Raw genomic sequence first — 20,617 nt, 5'->3', positions numbered from 1 at the left:
CAAAACGCGTTCTTTTCTTTTTTTAAAATTAAAAATTTTATTAAAAAAGACGATTTTAATAAAAAAAAAACACGTTAAGGATGATTTTAAATTCAAAATTACATTGGGGACGGTTTCGATTCTGACCCTCAACGTTAGAGATCAAAATAATACTTATCCCATATTTTTATGATATTAAATTTGTATATTTTATGTCTTTTTTGATAGAATAGACATAGACATAGATACATGAATTAATATATTTTATATTTTATTTAACCAAAAAAAACCACAAAAATATAATAAAAGACAATTATTTTTTAATTTCTTTTCTATTGTTCATAATTATTGTTAGGGATAATCGGACACACTTCTAGCATATTAAAACTATGAGCATAAGCAGAAACACACTAAAATTGATGCAGAGTATAATCGGTAAATACAAAAAATAAAATTGTGCGCCTCTTGTAATACCGTACAAATAACCAGTAACTATATAGGCTAATAGCAATCCTACATATCAACAGTACTGTACCGTATAGTGAATAGTAAAATACATAAGTACATATATATAATACCGTCCATTTAACGCGAAAAACTCTGAAATGAAAAAAAAAAAAAAAAACCACACGCCAAACTCTAAAAATACACTTTTTAATTTAGATATGAAGAAAAAATAGTGTAGGACGCAGTTATGAAGTGCATAAATATTTTATGCAAATATAGTATCAAAATTAAAGAAATCATCCGAATCGATTTAAAAATAGGTAATCGGACGGTCTAATTTAAGAGGCATAAATCGAACCGTCTAATTTGCGTCCTCTCAACCACGTGTCGTGCATGCGTTATGCTCCAGCGAGGTGTTCCTTATACTAACATGCCCCATTTTCTGAACTCACTCTCTTTCTTCGAAGTCCCTTTCTTGAATCCAACTGGCCAACATTTTCTTTCCTCTTCTTCTTCATCATCGTTTTAACTTCTTCTTCAATTAAAAAAATTACAATGCCAAAAAAACAAAAATATAAAGATGTTAATCATCCTGAATTTTATATTATCAATTATCTCTGTCATTTTGATTATGTAAGTTTGTTTTATAAAATTTTTTATATTTCAGAATTATTATTATTATTGTTAGAAATTTAGGAATATATGTTTAAATGATATATGTTACAGAATTATTATTATTATTATTGTTAGAAATTTAGAAATATATGTTCAAATAATAGTTAAAAATATATATATTTAAATTTAGTTAGTGAACATTTTAATCAATGATAATATTTGAATTAGATTAATATGATTGATTAATAAAAAATATATGTTTAGAATTTTTTGTAACAATTTTGAGGAATTATAATTAATTATTATTGTTAGAAATTTAGAAATATATGTTCAAATAATAGTTAAAAATATATATATTTAAATTTAGTTAGTGAACATTTTAATCAATGATAATATTTGAATTAGATTAATATGATTGATTAATAAAAAATATATGTTTAGAATTTTTTGTAACAATTTTGAGGAATTATAATTAATTATTATTGTTAGATATTTAATTAATATATTTTATGTAGTTAAATTTGGAAAATTTTTAATAATGATAGCTAAATCATTGGTACGTTAGTTGTATGTATGCATGCTAGTTACTAAATTAGCTAATTAATAGTAAATTTAGTATTAGTTTAATAAATTAGTTATTATTATTAAAAAATTATTAATTTTTAATAGTAAATGAGTAATTATTAATGATTTGACTAATAATTTGTTATGTTTTTATAGAGTTTACAAAATTTGACATGTAACCATCTATTGTTTTCGAATCGGTACAATCATAATGTGGAGGAGCATTTACAGTTTATTGATTTTTATCATATTTTTTAAATTAGAATACGTCAATGTCAGAAAGCACTTGTAAATGCTTTAGTCGAGAGATAGCACCCAGACACACACACATTTCACTTTTCGGTTGGTGAGTGTGATGTGACACTAGAAGATGCAACTGTTATTCTTGGTCTTCCAACAAACAGTCTTTCAGTGACAGGAGTGACTATGAATAGTCACGAAGCTTTAGAGGCTGAGTGTTTGCACCAATTTGGTATTGCACCGAGAAAGTCAGACCGTAGAGGAAGCTTCATAAAATTGACGTGGCTTCGGAATTTAAAAGAACGTTTAGAGTTGATTGACGAAAACAGTATTTAGAGGTACATGAAGCGCCACATTATGTTGTTATTTAGTACAATCTTGTTTGGAGACAAGTTTGGAGCAGCTGTGCACTGGAAGTTTCTGCCTTTGCTTCGTGATTTTGTCAGTATCGGACAGTATAGTTGGGGATCAACATGCCTAACACACCTGTACAGGGCGCTATGCAAGGCATCTTGTTTTGACTGCAAGAAAATCGATGGTGCACTAACACTTCTGCTAGCGTGGGCTTAGATCCGTCTATCATATATTGCGCCAGTTCCTAGGGAACCCCGCAGTTTTCCGCTTGCAAACAGGTAACATTATCGACTTACATCGTATCTTCATATTTAGAATCCAATTGTGTTAATAAAATAAATCATATTAGGTGGCGTAAGTGGGAGCGTGGAGACTGACGCTATAGATATCTTAGTCTTGCTCACTTTAGGAAGTCATTGGATGATCTTCAGGAAGGTCAAGTATGTTTTCATCAAAGAAGTATTTGTTTCGGGTTTAGTATTATTATTATTTGGCTTGTAATCATCTGTTTCTTTTATTGTGTGCAGTTTGTATGGGAGGCCTAATGGCCTATGGTGTTGATCGCATTGAACCAGACATAATTCCTGCAAACATCTACATGCACTCAGTTGTGTGGAGTGTTACGGTACCATTGGTATCATTTAAATGCATTGAGTGACATGCAACCGATAGGTTTAGTCGACAGTTTGGTTTCATTCAGGGGAGTTTCTCATCAAGAACGGAGTCTAGACAAGGCACACGGGGAAGTCCTAACAGGTCTTAAAAATCTTGATGGGACCACAGCCACGACTCATTCATTTTGGGTGATGCAGCGGACAAACAGATATAATCACGTTCCTACTGAGCTTCCCATGTCTCCACAGCATCCCTTAGAGATTTACGTGTATTGGTATCGTTCAAAATATGACAACTACTTGAACTTGTTGGATCTTGTGGTGCAAGAAAATGATGAGGGTAATCCAGTTAGGGATGATGACAATCAAGAGCAGGAGCCATAACCACCGCTACCTCCACCTCCACAAGAACAACCACAGTCTTTGATCCCATATGTACCTCAAACACAATTTACTCCGTCATACCTATTACATCAGCAGTATTAGAGTACTCCACAATTTGATACAAGAGACGGAATTTCATTTAGCCAGTTACTTGGATTCATGACTGCAGATCCAGGCCAATCACAATCTAGCCATCAGCCTGATATGATGACAGGTAGATATTCTTTGGACGCGAGGCATCCATGCCGCACTTCCTCAGATACTTCTGGAGGGTTAGTATCTGGAGACTCTAGTAGGAGTGAGGGTGGTCGAGAAATTATTAATAGCCAAAACCCACGACGTGTTTCAATGTAAAAAATCAATACTCACTACATCAATATTAATATAAATAAACTTGGGTATGTCTAAAATGAGCACAACAATTATGTGCTTATTGGATGAGCCACATTTATATAGACCATTAGATTTTATTAAATGAAAATCAAAGACTAATATAAAAGAAGAACATTGATGGATTCTAATAAATACAGAATATTCTAGTATATAAATAAATATTTTAAATGATAATACTTTAATACACAATACTTTAAATGGCAATAAAATCTTTTATTCTTAATAATTAAATATAAAATATATAAATACAAAAAATATGAATATTTTTTATACTATTTAAAGTATTGTGTATTAAAGTATTGTCATTTAAAGTATTTATTTATATACTAGAATATTCTGTATTTATTAGAATTCATCAATATTCTTCTTTTATATTAGTCTTTGATTTTCATCTAATAAAATCTAACGGTCTATATAAATGTGGCACATTCAATAAGCACATAATTGTTGTGCTCATTTTAGACATATCCAATAAACTTTACATCAAGTTATTATCTCAATTTTAACCAAATAAAAACATAAACACATAAATAAATACTAATTAATATTTTAACTAAATCATTAACTAACTAAAAAAATTATTATCTTAAATTTACCTAAATAAACACATAAACAAATGATAATTAAGTATATTTTCATAAGTCACGTAACTATTTGGTCTCTCAATCAATATAAATTATTAAAAAATTCTAATCCTTCGTATAAATATATAGGCAATTACGTACCTGTATTCATATGTTCCGGAAACTCCGGAGCATGCATAGCTTCCAAATCCAAAACTCGCATGAAAGATGGCTCCTCAAACGGATGTCCGTTTGCTAGTGCATTTATCACGTCTGTCACATTTGCCTCCATAGTTCCGTCACCTTGATCTTTGTCTCCGTCTGGACCAACAACTTCGTTATTACTTTTAAACTCTTCTTCACTATCACTATTGTAATCTTCCCGTTCAATATTTTGGTCGGCTTCAGATGGTTCGAATTCAATATACAATTCAATGAACGACATCTGAGCGCGACTTTCAATGTACATTGAAAATATCTCTTGCATACTCGCTTCATCAGTTATATATTTGGTTTGAAATTGAACGAATCCACCAAATACCGGTATATGATACCTATATAAAATACATGATATTTTTCTTTGACATTTCAGAATCTATCTTCTCACAAATCACACTTTTTAGTTCTTCAAATGAAATTGTGAATGGAATAACAATATCTAACGAATTTTCATAAATAAAATTTACTCCTTTAGAAAAATTTTACCAAAATAATATACTTTTAATAGGACTCTATCATCCATTTTTCTCACTCACATGAATATGAATTTCATTGTCAATTTTTTTTAACTCATACGAAATGATAGAGATAGATCTTGGTGGAGGAACTGAAAGAAGAAGAAGAAGAAAAAAGAAAGGAGATCTGCAAACAAATCAGACCGACCGATTTGTATTGATGCATTAAAATAAAATATATAATAATCAAATCGGACGGTCCGATTTGATTGTCCCGAAATAAAAAAATTAAATTCATATTAAAATTAGATGGTCCGATTAGATACACTAAAATTTAAAATTTTCCTCCGACACAAATCGGAGCGTTCGATTTGTGTGTATAATTTTTTTAACAAAAAAATCAGATAGTCCAATTTTTTCATCTCATTATTTAAAAAAAAAAAGCTACCCCACATTCATGTCAAACACTCCTATTCTCTATAATGACGCACAACACACACAGAGTTATTATATCCAAAAAAATGAGCCCTAAAAATATCCATAATATTTAATGATAATTATATAGTGTAATGACAATAGACATTTTCTATTATAATTTGTAATAACTAATAAGTTTTGGATAATCTACCTAAAATTCAGCATATATTTCTCACAACACTCTAATTTTATATTATATAATCTACAATATTACCCTTACTACAAAATATCTCACTGACACATTGACATGAGACTCCACAAAATATTAGCTTGCTTTAATTACTTCTGATGTGTTGTGTGTTTGATGCTCTTCAATGGCAGCTTCAATAGCTATTTATAGAGCCAAAATCTTCACCACTTGCAACCCACCTATCCACTTCATCTCTTGCTCCAACTACTCTTTAAATAAAAAATATTATTTGTATACTAAAATCAACCACCAATATATTTATGTATAAATACATATGTGGTTTAATTTATTTTTAATATATATTTATATTTTAACATATATTTTATACTAATAACTAACTTTGGTAGCTGATTTTAGTGTACAGATAGCATAACTCATCATTAACAAAATACACAAATATTAATTTTTATGTCTCTATCATTTATATTTTATTCTCAGTGTTATTTTTTATTCTATTTTTAGAACCAAACGTATTCTTATTTATCATGTATGATTGAAGTCTCTCTATGTATTTAAAAACTTTAATAAGATAGAATTGAATTAAATTTTTTAGAGAATAGATTTTTAATTCAATTCTCACGCTAGTTCTTAGATTTGGAAGAAAAAAAAATATATTTAACATTATTATTTTACCTTTAACAAAAAAACTACTTATAGAAACTTTTAATAGAAAAAGACAGGAAAAGAGAAGAGAGAATATGTGATATAATAATAGATGATGGTGGAGAGAAGATGTGAAAAGAAAAAGTAAAGGATGAAGAATGAAGATGGCTCAAAGAAAAGGAAAGAGGAAAGAAGGAAGGGAAAAGGTGAAAGAAAAATAGTATACTTGAAATATCAAATTATAGAATGATTAATTTAAATATTTTACCTTTAAATACAAATCTCATGAGAATGGATTTGTAAATCAGACTTGAATTTTTTACTTGAAAATGAGAGTTAGAATTCTGAAGAGAGTTTAAATCTATGTATTGTTTATATTCCAAAACAAAGAAAAAAATTCAATTCTTAAAAAAAAAAATTAGACTTTTTCAAATACACTATCTATTTTTAATCCAAAGTGGAATCTTAGGAATTATTCATTGTGGAATTTCGACAACAATCAACTCCTAAAATTTTTTAGAATAATTCTATGATGAAGAGGCTTTTGTGTTAAAAGAACTAAGAAAAGTGTATAAATTTGTTTTAAAAAATTAATAAAATTAAAATGACACATTCTTTTAGATAAATATCTAATTATTTATGAAAGTGAATCTTTATCTTTTTATCATTTTTTTTCTTTACCATAGATTTAATCAATTTTTTCTTCAGATGAATTTGACCGTCGTTAATTTTAGGTATTACATCACAAAATCACACACTTATTCACACACCCACTATGGATTCTTATATTCCACTGTATGGCACTATTAGAAAAATTATTTTTGGTAGTCAATATATTTATCGGCAATTAGACATTAGCCATCTTATGTTTTGTCGCTAAAAAGTTTTAACGGCAATTATCAATAAAGATCTTTTAATGACCGCTAAAAATTATAACTTTTAGTGGCTATTTTCTTGACAATTTTTATGGCCACTAAAAATAATTTTAAAATGATAAAATTATTCATTTTTAGTTGCCATTACTATTGCTGTTTTATAAACAATATATATGGCCATTAAAAATAACTCTAAATTTCTGTTATTCACTTTTAGTTGTCATTATTATTACTACTAAAACTTTAATACTTTTTTTAATATATAGACATTATTAACATTACATCACTTCTTCCATCTCACATATATAACTTTGCTCAATTGATGCATCACCAAACAGTTAACACTTCTAACTCCACTAGATTAGTCACAAGTTTCAGTCAATTAAACATTTTCAAAGACCTAAAACTGTTTCCAAAATTTTTTTTTGAATACTACAAAGATAATGATGTGCCTATGATAAAAATCTAGCATTTATTTTAGTGTTTTGTACATATTAAATTATAATCAATATATACAAGTTTGGATAGTAACATATCAATGTAGTTCTCTTTATAATTTTAAGATAATAGAACATAAACAGTACAATACAAACACTAATTGCATATAGAATTAGAATTAAATCTCAAGAGAAACAGAAGAGTACCAATTTTTTGGCACGTTTGATATGGCGCATGACGGTGCGAAAAAAGAAGGCAGTGGTGGCCCCTCTATGAAGAACACTAGAAGATATCATAATCAAGCTTGTAGGAATAAGTTCAAAAATTTTAATTAAATTTTCAAATAATGCTTAAATATTTTGTTACTTTGACCCAAAATAAATACTACAAGAAAATAGAGTTATTTTAACATTTTATTTTTTAACACCATAATTAAATGTCAAAATTAATATATATTTTTGACAAATATCATAAATGTCAAATTTTCTATGTTTTCTTGATGAATAATTTGACCGTAGAAAATTACTCATCAATTTTGACACTCATTTGTTTTTAATTTACTCCAGTATTTTTCTTCTTCTTTGGCTCTGTTAATTTTGACATCACACTGCTCTCAGTTTAGGATTATACTACTCATTTTTTATCTTCAAAATCTCAAGTTATTCTTTAGTTTCAAGATCTCATCTCATTCTTTGTTAAAATTTTTTGTTGAGAATATTTTATAGTCAATAAGTGTCAAAATAAATAGTATTTTTGACAATTAATAAGTATCACAAAAAATATGTTCTCAAAATTTTCTAACAAATTATTTTTGACAGTCAATATTTATCAAAATAAAATTTAAATTTTTTTCACAATCACTTATACGTTAAAAATACTATTTTTGACAAAACTTTTATTAACATATTTTCATAGTTAAAATAGTGTCAAAATTTATTTTTTTGACAAATTTTAATTTTCTTTTACACATTATAACCCTAAAAAATAATCTATATTGTTGTAGTGAAATCTCCTAGAAGTACTATACTACTGCAGCTTATGGCATGACAAAGATTTACAACCTACTAAAATATTACTACTAGCAATAAACAAATCTTGGAGCATGGCATCACTCTTGGTTCCTTGGATATCCACAATAGTCAATTTTTCTTTTCAAGCAAAAAATAAAATAAAATACTTGATACAAATCTTGGAGCATGACATCACTTTTTGTCTCATTTTAATAACCAGCTTAGTAGCTAATCATCAAGTAACTTGATATATAGATGTATACAAACCTGTTGATATATGTACAAGCACCTTTGAGTTTAGTGCATTTTTTGGACAAGTTTATGACGTGCTTAACTCCAAAGGTATTTAGGCCCAACGATATATCATATCTGTAATATAATATTAATTTATTAATTTTATATTAAAAGAAAATAAAAAAGATCATCAGAATATATATGTATGTACTATGTACCTTTCATCAAAGTTGGTAGTTGAAACTAAATTAATAATAACATGTGTTTGGTCGTAAATTTGTTGCTTGAGAATCGAATGAGAGTCCAAACCCAAATCTTAGCAAGAAATATCTTCTTGAATGAGTGTCAACTTTTGTGCTAGGATGCGTTCGGTTTTAGGAACGAGACATTGAGATAGGAACATAGAAATTATGTCTTATTTTCAGTTTTATGTTTCTGTCCTTTATGTCTTGTTCTTAGTATATTATTTTATCCTATTCTTAAAAACAAACGCAACCTGAAAAAATTGAAGTTTGGACCTAAGTTTTCCTTTAACAGTCTAAACAAGTCATTGCCTATGATTTGCAACATTAATAGTATTAGTTAGAAAAGCAAGCAAGTGTGAGAGACTAAGTATTAATAGTACCTCATTTTGCAAGCAATAAGTAACAAACTTAGCATCGTCAGCTCTTAAAAGAGGAAATAGCTTCTTAACATTTGGTTGAACCCTCAATATTTTCTCCACCAGAACTGTTTTTATGTTACAAAACCAAATACAAAAATACATTTAATAATATGAATGAATTATATATTGAAAGAGAGAATAATATATGTACTTTTGGCAAGGAAGCCAGTGGCTCCAGCGATGAGAATGGTCTAATCCTCAAGGAAGTATAGAGTATGCTTCCCAACTCCATTATTGAAATAAAACAGAGAGAGCGAGAAAAATGTATAACACGACATGAAATCATGACATTGTTTTTTTTGTTATATTCACTTATGTTTGATTAAACAGGTTTTAGCCTCAAATTTAACCATGAAAATTGAAAATACAATTCATAATCTTCTACTAATTAAAAATGCAGTTCATAATCTGAATCCATGAACATATTTTCTTCCAAGATAGTTGAGTAATTTAAAGACAATGAAACTAGCAGTGATGATATTCTAAAAACCACATAATCTTAAACCAAAATCCAAATAAGATTTATTACTAAGAAAATACTTCGATTTCAGTTTGATCTGCCAGATTCATTAGGATCAAGCAAGCAAACAGAGCAAAAGTAATAACACAGAGAGAGAATCACAGGCTTTTAAATATTCAAATCATAATCAAAAAAATAAAGGGAGAAGACCTACCCACGGTGACAATCTTGTGCGTCTACGGGAAAGAATGGCGGCGGTGCAAGCAGCAGAGGTGTGGTGTTGCGACAAGAGCAGCAACGGTAGCTGGAAGACCTTGGTGACATAGATCTGAGACGAACAAACGATGACAACGATGCGGATTTGAGGCGGATCAGATGGAAACGAGGTCCAAAGAGTAGGATGATGGACGGCGGCCGTCGGCGATGGCAACGATTACGGCAGTGGTGATCGGCGATAGAGGGATTACGCGAATTAACCTAGTGACGATATTATTTTCTTTTTCAGTTTTCTCTCTCTTTCCGTTTTTCAATTTGATTTAGGAGTTAAAGATAAAAAAAAGTGATAACAAAAGTTTAGCGGCAATGACCACTATAATAATTTTAAAAAATTAAAATTGAAAGTAAAAAAAAAAGATAATAATTTTCTGATAATAGTAACTATGGCTACTATAACATACAGTAATACAATAATAGCAAATATATAATTACCGTAAAAACATAACATAAATTAAAGAATTAGTGGCTATTATGTTATTGTCACTAAAAATTCGTCGCTAAAACATTTTTCTTGTAGTGAGGTTAAACCCATATTTTGAACTCGAATGCGGCTGCAAGTAAGCCAACAAATTTATTGTTTGGTCCGAGACTTGATCATTTCATATTGTGTGGAATGTAGACTCAAACTTTTTCTTCTTTATTTTTATTTGGATTGTCTGGAATTGTGGATTAGAATTGAAAATTTTGCAACCAAACTCAGAAAAACAATGTTTTTTTTTTAATATAAAGGGGCTAAATCCCAAGAAAACAGATACAATTACAAGATGTTAACTATACGAGATAAGATAATCTTTCTGACATCATTGTCTAAGTAAATTTTCAAAGCTAGGGGGAAGGAGATCAACAAAGTTATATCCTAGTTTCATCTTTAAGCTTTCTTTAGCCAATTAGTCTGCACATGTGTTGCCTTTTCTTATTATGTGCTGAAAACTAACATCTTACTGCTTTTCCAGCCACTTGTTTATGCTTTTGACACCAGTGCTTTTTCAGCTTCTCCTGAAAATCACTTCTTTTATTTATTTATTTATTTTATCATTACACTACTCACACATCCACACACCCACACTTTGAGGATTTTTTTTAAACCTCTTTCCAGTCTTAGTTGGGATTTAAACTTGGAGCAGCCTGTTTAAGAGGCAATCTCATTTGTCGCAGCAGCAATACTTCTCGAGTTCAATGCTATTAATATATTTATAGTAATTATCCAAATCGGTCTCTGAAGTTTTTAAAATCGAACACTTTAGTCATTTAGATTTTAAAATACACAAAAAAATATTCCTAAAACTTAATTCTGTCAGTCAAATCAGTCCCCGACCAAGTTATTCCGTTAGTCACTAATGGTAAATGCTGACATGGAGCATTAACTAGCACATGTGGTCCGTTAAGTGTCCACGTATCGCAAGGAAGACAAATAAGTTCCTGTGCTGAGGGGAAAAAATGACGTCATTTTTCTAGGCATACAATACAGTTTTTGAAGCCAGATACTTTCAATCCATTCTTCATTCTTCCTTTATCTTTTCACCTACTTCAACATCTGTGTGCAATAACCATTAAATCTCTCTGAATCAGACAATCAATTTCTCTACCTTTTCATTAACTAGGATTCAAAACCTTGATAAAAAGCCACAAACGTACCAAGACCCAAAAAAAATCACTACAAGAAAAATGTTGAGTACTGTCATATTTATGATGCGTGAGCATCATTCATATCTTTTATATATGATTTATATGGTAATTTGTTGATTTCTTAAGAGATTTAGGTGATTTACTCCCTATTAGATGCTACTTTGATTTGTTGTTGTATTTTATTGATTACAGATAGCATTCAGGTGAGATTGGTAGAATTAAAAAAGAAGACAAGAGAAGACCATTCTGCCATCTCAGCGCCAAAAGCCACATCACCGGCACCTTAAACCTCGATATCCAATTCTGCCATGTTGGCGCTAAACGCCACGACCCGGCGTTTAGCGGACTTCGTATTGCGTGCAACCTCATTGGAAGGGTGGCGCTAAATGCCACAGCATTTAGCGCCAGGTGCGCTGAATGGAGTGGTCCCCATTGTGTGCAACAAATCACATTGAAGCTTTTGATTTAATTTTTAAATCAATTAGAAATTAGAAAAGATATTATTAGGTTTTTAATTTAAGTTTTAGTATCAATTAGGATTAGATATAAAAGGGAAAAGATTTGCCCTGTGGGCTCTTCTCTCTTCCACTTCGGTACTTTTCAGTTTTTACACACTTTTACTCTGAGGATTTTCTCTGCACCATGAGCCACTAAACCTCTATTGTTAAGGTTAGGAGCTCTGTTTACTTTCATGGATTAATAAATATTTGTTCTTCTACTCTTGATTAATGCATTGATTTATGTTTAAGAATTAGTTTTGTTCTTCATCCCACAGATTAGAGTATATTGAAAAAAACCCTAATCTAATTTGAATCCTTTTGAATCTTGGAAAAGTTACATCATTGGAATTACAGCTTGAAACCCTTTTCTCATAATTCTTCATTTATCTAGATTTAATGTGATATGTGACATATAATCGAATTATTTCTGGGTTCTTAAGAATTGTGTAGCTTATAAACTAGAAATTGGACTTAACCTTTGAACACAATTAATTGATCAAGAAATTGACGGTTGATTAGGTTAGAAGAGATTGAATTTCCAAGGAATTGGAATTCAATCACCTAGGATTTTCTCATAGTATTTGCATGATCAAGGTAGTTGATAAAAATTGCTAATCCGGAAGCCTAAACAACTCCAAAACCATAACTCTTTTCTCACAGTATTTTCTCGCACATTTACTGCTTGCTTCGCTTAATTCATTGTCTTTGATGCTAATTGGTTTCCAAAACTCTCACTTTCAATTGTCTAACTAGAATAGTTAACCAATCATTGCTTGTTTAGTCCATTAACTCTCGTGGGATTGACACTCACTCACCGTGAGTTTATTACTTGGTACGACCCAGTGCACTTGTCGGTAGTTGTGGTTTGAAAATTATGCACCAATTTATCATTGACAAAATAAATAAAATCCGACGGTACACTATTTACCGTCAGATTTTGCGTCAAAATTTATCCACGAGAATGACTAATCAGAATGACCACCGCCTGAATCCCCATGAACTCAAACTCTGGTATTATATGTTTTCTTTCCAATCGACCGCTGTAAAAAATGGAACTGATATCTATTAACGTTGTATATCGGGTAACTTGTGCCCTTATTCATTATACCCAAACTAAGTGCAACTAGTCTCCAATCTGTTATGTCAATTAGATGCACGCTCACGTATTTTTTGAACTAATGTGAAAAATTGTTCAATGAGGTATCAGGATTTCTCTCTTGGAATAACCTATATGACAGAATATGATAAAGAAGTTTTGATTAGATTAAGAAGTTAGAATCTTACTGGTTGTAATATTTATGCAGACTTAAAAACTCACATGAGGTAGGATAAAATCTGGTCACAGTTAAGCAACACATGCAGATGTGTGGTATTGATTTCCTTCTTCTCTAACCAATAGTCACTACTCGCACCCATTGCAGCTCCTTATATAGCAAAGATTGAATATGTTGTTCCACTTGACAAGGGTTCTCCCATCTCATTGTTCCTTCTAACCCTTGTTCTACGTGACTCAATATGAGGCTGAAAATAGAATGAGCAAATTCCTAGCTAGCAATGCTTCGCAGATGCTGCCCTCAATCTGAGCTCTGTTCTTCATGGTGCGCTTGAATGAACCAATTATCCTCTCAAATGGATACATCCACCTATATTGGACCGACCCACATAGGCTTGCTTCGTACAGTAGGTGGATTACTAAGTGTTCCATAACGTCAAAAAATGATGGAGGGGATATCCTTTCTAGCTTACAAAGTATGATAAGAATGTTCTTGACCATGATTGTGAGATCATTAATGCTAAGTTTCATAGCACATAACTCCCTAAAGAACTCACTTATTTCTGTGAGGGATTTTCAGATATTGGTTGGAAGTTCTCTTAACACGACAAGAGGCAAAGACTCCATGAAAACATGACAATCATGACTCTTCAACCCAACAAGCCTACCACGTAAGACGTTTGCACACTTGCTCAAGTTAGAGGCGTAACCATAAGGAAACCTCAATCCTCTAATCCACTTACAAACATTTTGTCTCTGGTCCTTCGTTAGAGCGAACACCGCCTTTGGTTTATCCTACTAATCGTTCTTAAGTCTCTTTTCAGATCTGGCCACCTGCAAATATCCACTAAGTCTAACCTAGCCTCATCGTTATCCTTTGTTCGCTCAACGTCCACTACTGTGTATATGATATTATCAAACACATTTTTTTCAATGTGCATCACATCAAGACAATGTCAAACCAAGTTGTCTTTCCAATAAGGAAACTCTCAAAATATACTCTGTTTAGTCCAATTATGCTCCCTGCCATATTCCGGAGGTCTCAAACCTGCTCTGTTATCAACGATCTTTGGGATTCTACTGACACGATACCAAACTTGCCTACCACCCAACCTCACGAGTGCCTCTTCTTGTTCAATTTTATTATTTTTGAACGAGTTCTTGTTGCGCTGAAAATGATGATCCATGTCGAGAAATCTTCGATGACAATCAAACCACGAATTCTTACCGCCATTCATCAACCAAAATGCCTTTGTATCCTCCATACAAATGGGACATGCCATTCTGCCCTGAGTGGACCAACCTGATAACATCCTATATGTAGGAAAGTTGTTAATGGTCCACATCAATACAGCATGCACTTGGAAGTTTGTCTTCGTCGAAATATCATACAATCTACACTATGGATCCACAACTCCTTTAACTCATCCACCAATGGATGCAAGAAGACATCTATTTTGTCCTTTGGATTGCTGAGACCAGGTATGATATAAATTAGAAACATGTATGGGTCATTCATGCACATTTCGGGACTCAGGTTATAAGGTATCACCACTACAGGCCAACAAGAGTATGCGTTACCAAAATTAGAATTTTGTGCGAACCCCTCAGAGCACAAAACTAATCTAACATTAGGATGGACCCGATCAAAATGCTTCGAAGCATCTCTGTGTGACGGGTGTGTCATGATTCCATCAGCTCTCTTATTGTTGTTTCTATTCTAGGTCATATGAGGGGTCGAACTCATCAATGCATATAATCGTTTCAGCCTAGGGATTAAGGGCAAGTAGTGCTTCCATTTCATTGGAACTCTCTTTAACCGCCGTTTACCAATCTGTTCTCTCTCGACTTGAAACATCGGTGATCCGCAAAATCTACATTCTATTAGGTATGCACCACTCTTGTAATACAGCATACAACCATTCAAACAAAGATAAATTTTCATTGAATTTAGACCCAATTTTGAAACAAACTTCTTTGCTTTGTAGCGGCTCCGGGGGATGCCAATGGCCCCTATAGGTACCAGTTCATTACAAAGGGTAGCCCACTTATCAAAAGATTCTTGGGTATGATTTGACTCCGACTTAATGCTCATCATTCTAACACATGCAGACAATTTCGAATGAACGCACCCCTCGAACAAAGGTTTTGCGACAGATTCTAATAGATGATAAAATCTCTTTGCCTCCAGGTTAGGCTCTTGTTCAGTCTCTTCCATTTCCATAACACCTATCGTATCAAACATCATCTCGTTGTATCTCTCTTGGTTACCCCTCCTAATTTATTTCTTCCATATTTAGTTCTCTCACCAACCAAACCCTCGTTGATCAATAATTGGACCTATTCAAATTCGAGGCAGACAGGCTAATTCCCTACTTGTCCACTTCTCCATGTTTTGTCCACATCTAATACCCATCCTTGGATGCATTACAGTAGAGGTGAAGTATTATATATTCGAAGGTCCTAACCACTTAGTCAGCTGATACTTATGTCACGAACACCTAGATACCCCTTCAGACCTAAACGGTTCTATGCTGAAGACATGTGAAACAAACGTGTTAACCATCTCAAAGAATTCAAGTTTTAAATCCTCCCGTCTACCGTTATCTCTATCATACATCCATAAACGATAACTTGGAATCATATTGCAATATACACCCTAGAATTCAACCAATAATACAATTTATTAAAGTTTTTAGAAAATTCGGCAGAGTGTACCCTATAATTAGAATTTTCTGCCAATTACAATTATTATTTTCTCACAAACCAAACATGTTTCAAACAATTTAAATGATAATTTGGCAGAACTTCTCCTTAATTCAGATACATCCATCAAATAAATATAACAATTTTCACAGAAAATAGCTGCAGGCATAAATTATAACATACACGTATTCAATAAAATATCAAATCCTAACCGTTCTAGTGCGCAACCCCTTATAACAACAAGCATCACAAATTTAAGCGACATAAGTTTAATGCAATTGAAAGAAACTTATTCAATAAACTCAACTAAAATATTCCAACAACTCAAGTACTCTTAATCTCACTATACTTAACCTACCCTAACATTATTTAATTTTTACTAACATTAAATTAACACAACAACTCCTAATTACATACTTCATTAAATAAATTTAACCACTAATTTATCAAATACTCTAAAAAAATTCTAGACTCACAAAATAATCTGAAAAAATAAAATAACCATACCAACAATAAATCTGATGATAGTGGCTGTAGGATCTCTTTAATGTGGTGGTGATAGAGGCGGCAGTGACGGCAACGTGAACAACAACCGCGGAAGAGGATGCGGCAGGGATAGCAGCAACAACATCGATGACAATGTGTAGCGAATAACCAAAGCGACGCGTTTCACTAAACCGTGATACCGGCAGAATATACTGACGGTAAAATTGGCACAGGTGAGTTACGTTTTTGTGCCAATAATTACCGTCAGATTTAGCAACAGAAAGCTGTTTCAATGGTAATCTTTTCTGGCGACAAATTTCTCCTCCTTTCTGTCAAAAAACCCGAAGCTAAATCCGCCGGTAAAAGTTGACGCTAAATCCGATGGTAAATCTAACGGTAATTAGCGCTTTTCTTGTAGTGAATCTTGTCTCTCTTCACCTTCTCCATTTACTTCGGATAGTCACTGCTTCAGCTCTCGCCGATGCCACCACCCCTCTCTAGTTCGCTGCACTCTCTTCTCCTTGCTTCTTGAGTCCGCTTGTTGTCTTTGTTCCCATCATCTTGCCCCTTTTCTACTATTCTGCTTGCGCTCTTGCCACTGTCTCTCCGATTCTCTTCCTCTGTTCTTCTCTGCTGCAAGGTGCTATGCTTTTATTACTCTCTTTTTTATTTTCTTTTTCTTATTTTAGCTTATTAGATTTTCAATCTTTATTATCTTATAATTTTCTTCTTCGGTTAATTCATACAGAGCTGATTTGCAATTCCTTCAACTGCATTAGACTGGCAATTGGAAGAATTTGTTCAGATTTAATGTTGATTTAGAGTTTTAAGAGTATTTTATTTGTGTTTAATTATCGATGTCATTGAATTTGATTATGGTGATGGATTGTTTGGATTTAATGTTGATTTGGGATTTTAGAATTTTCTAATTTGTATTTAATTCTTGATGTTGTTGAAGTTAACGATGATGGTGGAGTTTAAGAGATGCTATGAAGGTTGTAGTTACAATCAAGGTGTTAATGGTGGTGATTATGGTGTTTTGAAAAAGAGAATAATAAAGATGAAAGGAAAGGGGTAAAATTGGTCGTGAAGTGGTGTTTTGAGAGTAGAGATGGCAATGATAGATGCACTGTTATTGAAGGAGATGAGAAGATGAAGGGAGAAGTAGGGGGATGAAAGTACCTGACCTTCAAATGCTGTGTTTTATCCCTAGGAAAAACGACGTTGTTTTTCTTCTCAACATAGGGACTGATTTCTTCTCCTCGCAACACGTGGACACTTAACGGTTACGTGTGCGAGTTAACGTTCTATGTCAGTATTTTCTATTAGTGACTAACGGAATAACTTGGTCGGAGACTAATTTGACCGATGGAATTAAACTTTGAAATTTTTTTGTGTATTTTAAATTTTAGATTCTAAACTATCTAAGTTTAAAAATTTTAGGGACTAATTTGAGTTTTTTTCTTTTTTTGTCGATGGTATCCCTAAATCGATAGGTCAATAACTGATTTGGGTAATTATTCGTATGTTTATAACCCAGTCTAACCCAAAATGTATTTTGGATTGGGTTGGCCCAAACCCCAAATTCCTGGGTTGGCTAGACCTAGTTGAGACTTTTTGTACCGATCCAAATAGACACTCCAAAATCATCATTCAAAAATTCGTTCCAATATCCAAAAAATTAATCCTTTTCAAACCCAAATTTATCGTTGCTACTTGTTAGGTTGCTGCTACTCACTCCCAAAAGAAGAATTAAAAACGAAAACAAAAACGGTTGCGATCGTATAGTTAAAAGATCGGATAAGTACGATTTGGGTCCCTAAAGTTTTGTGCCAGAATCGAAATCGTCCCTCTTATAATTTTGGATTTAAAATCGTCCTTAACGTTTTTTTTCGTATTAAAATCGTCCTTTTAAATAAGATTTTTAATTTAATTTCTAAACTACCCCTGTTTTAGGCAAATAAATATTATTATCATATACTACTCAAAAAAAATTCTAAATTGTAGTGGGGGCGCTTGCCCCCACACCAATATACTTGGAACCGTCCCTGAGTGAGGGGAAAGAGAAAGGGGGGAGGGGGACGGCGGCGGCATTGGTGGTGGTGTTAGTGGTGGTGGAGTGGCAGTGGGTGTTGATAATGATGATGATGTTGATAATGGTGGTGGAGTGGCAGTTGGTGGTGGTGGTGGTGAAGGAGGTAATTATGTTGGTAGTGGTGAGGGTATTTTTATAAAAAAAAAATTAAAAGGACGATTTTAATACGAAAAAAATGTTAAGGACGATTTTAAATCCAAAATTACAAGAGGGACGATTTCGATTTTGGCACAAAACTTTAGGAACCAAAATCGTACTTATCCCTTAAAAGATATTCTTTACCGTTAATAAACTAGAAACCCCTACCATGAAAAAAAAAAAAAACATAGAAACCACAATTTTTTAACAAATTCTTTCCATTACTTTTTTACTATTAATAATAATTTTCAAGTAGTGTATGCATCTTAAACGTGACATAAGTCGTTTAAATTTATCATACCCACCTTATTAGAGGATATATGCATGGTTGACCAAAAAATGTTTAAAAGAATGAACAATACTATAAAACTAATAAAATTTATTATTTTTTATTAATAGTTGATTAATTTTAAATTTTAAAGACTAAATTTAAAATTTAAATTCTAAATTTTGATAATGTAGATATAAAGTGTTAATTCAAAAGATTAGCTAATATTAATAAAAAATATTAGGCATCTAAATTTCTCTTAAAAATAAAAAAAAAATTACTGGCGTCTATTTAACTTGATCTTTTTTTTCCCATTTTATGATCGCGCGAAACAAAATTAGTGGCGAATGTTGGAAATCAATAGACTGAAACTTGGTGATTATATACAATTATTATCTTAATCGCACGGTGAGTCATTTTTAAAGTATTATTTTTAACAATGTACAAGATGTCACTAGTACGGATTAAAAGAAAGATCAGAGATTTATCAGCCTCATGCGAACACGGAGTCAGATGTTTTTGGAACGGCAGAGAATGGTACTTACAAAGATAATCTAATGGTCAAGCTAAGACAAAATAGTTCTAAGAGGTATATGTGAGAGTTAAGAGTGTGTAACATACCTGATGGTCCGTTATATAATTTGTGCTTGTTATCTTATCTTATTTTATTAACTAAGATCAAGAGAGTATTTAAATTTGAATGTTAATTAAAGATTGACGATCTCTTGGCTGGTGGGGCATGGTTAGGGCCTAGACTCGGGGGAGTTGGGTCGTAATGAGGCCGTTTGGGGACCCGGGAAACGGGTTTGGAACAAACAACCACATACATATTTTATATATCAAAATGTTTGGTAACAAAAAAATTTTAACTAAAATCAGACAAAACTTATCTTATTGTCTTCCTAACATTAATATATATATATAGTAATACAAATAGGGAGTTCTTATGCTAACATGACACTCATACATTGAGTTTGGGAATTATTTGTTTAGGTATCTTTATTAGAAATTTTTAAAATTTTATTTATAAATTATAAATTATTATTTACTTAGGTTGTTACTTTTTAAATTTTTAAATACGCTTTCTTAGGTTGTTAGGTATTTAGTTTTAATATTGTTGAACTAATTATTTGCTTATGTGTCGTCGTTAGAAATTTTTAAAATTTTATTTATAAATTATAAATTATTATTTGTTTAGGTTGTTACCTTTTAATTTTAAGTTATTTGCTTAGGTTGTTATTTTTTAAATTTTAAGTTATTTCCTTAGGTTATTAATTTTTAAAGAGGAGTTTTTTGTTGACGTGGGGCTCATACATTGAGTTTGGAAATTATTTTCTTAGGTATCGTCATTAAAATTTTTTAAAACTTTATATATAAATTTTAAGTTATTTGCTTAAGTTATTTTGCTTAGGTTGTTATTTTTTAAATTTTAAGTTATTTTCTTAGGTTTTTAGCTTTTAAATTTTTAAAT

The 20,617-nt window shown here is 31.7% G+C and overlaps 1 pseudogene; it reads right to left on the bottom strand.

The window, feature by feature from the left end:
• Nucleotides 8,565-9,596, bottom strand: LOC110271617 (annotated as a pseudogene).

This window comes from Arachis ipaensis, chromosome B04 (assembly GCF_000816755.2).
Source record: "Arachis ipaensis cultivar K30076 chromosome B04, Araip1.1, whole genome shotgun sequence".
In the NCBI taxonomy this organism is placed as follows: Eukaryota; Viridiplantae; Streptophyta; class Magnoliopsida; order Fabales; family Fabaceae; genus Arachis; species Arachis ipaensis.
Note: the sequence above shows the minus strand (reverse complement) of the source record. Positions and strands in the feature narration are given on the sequence as shown.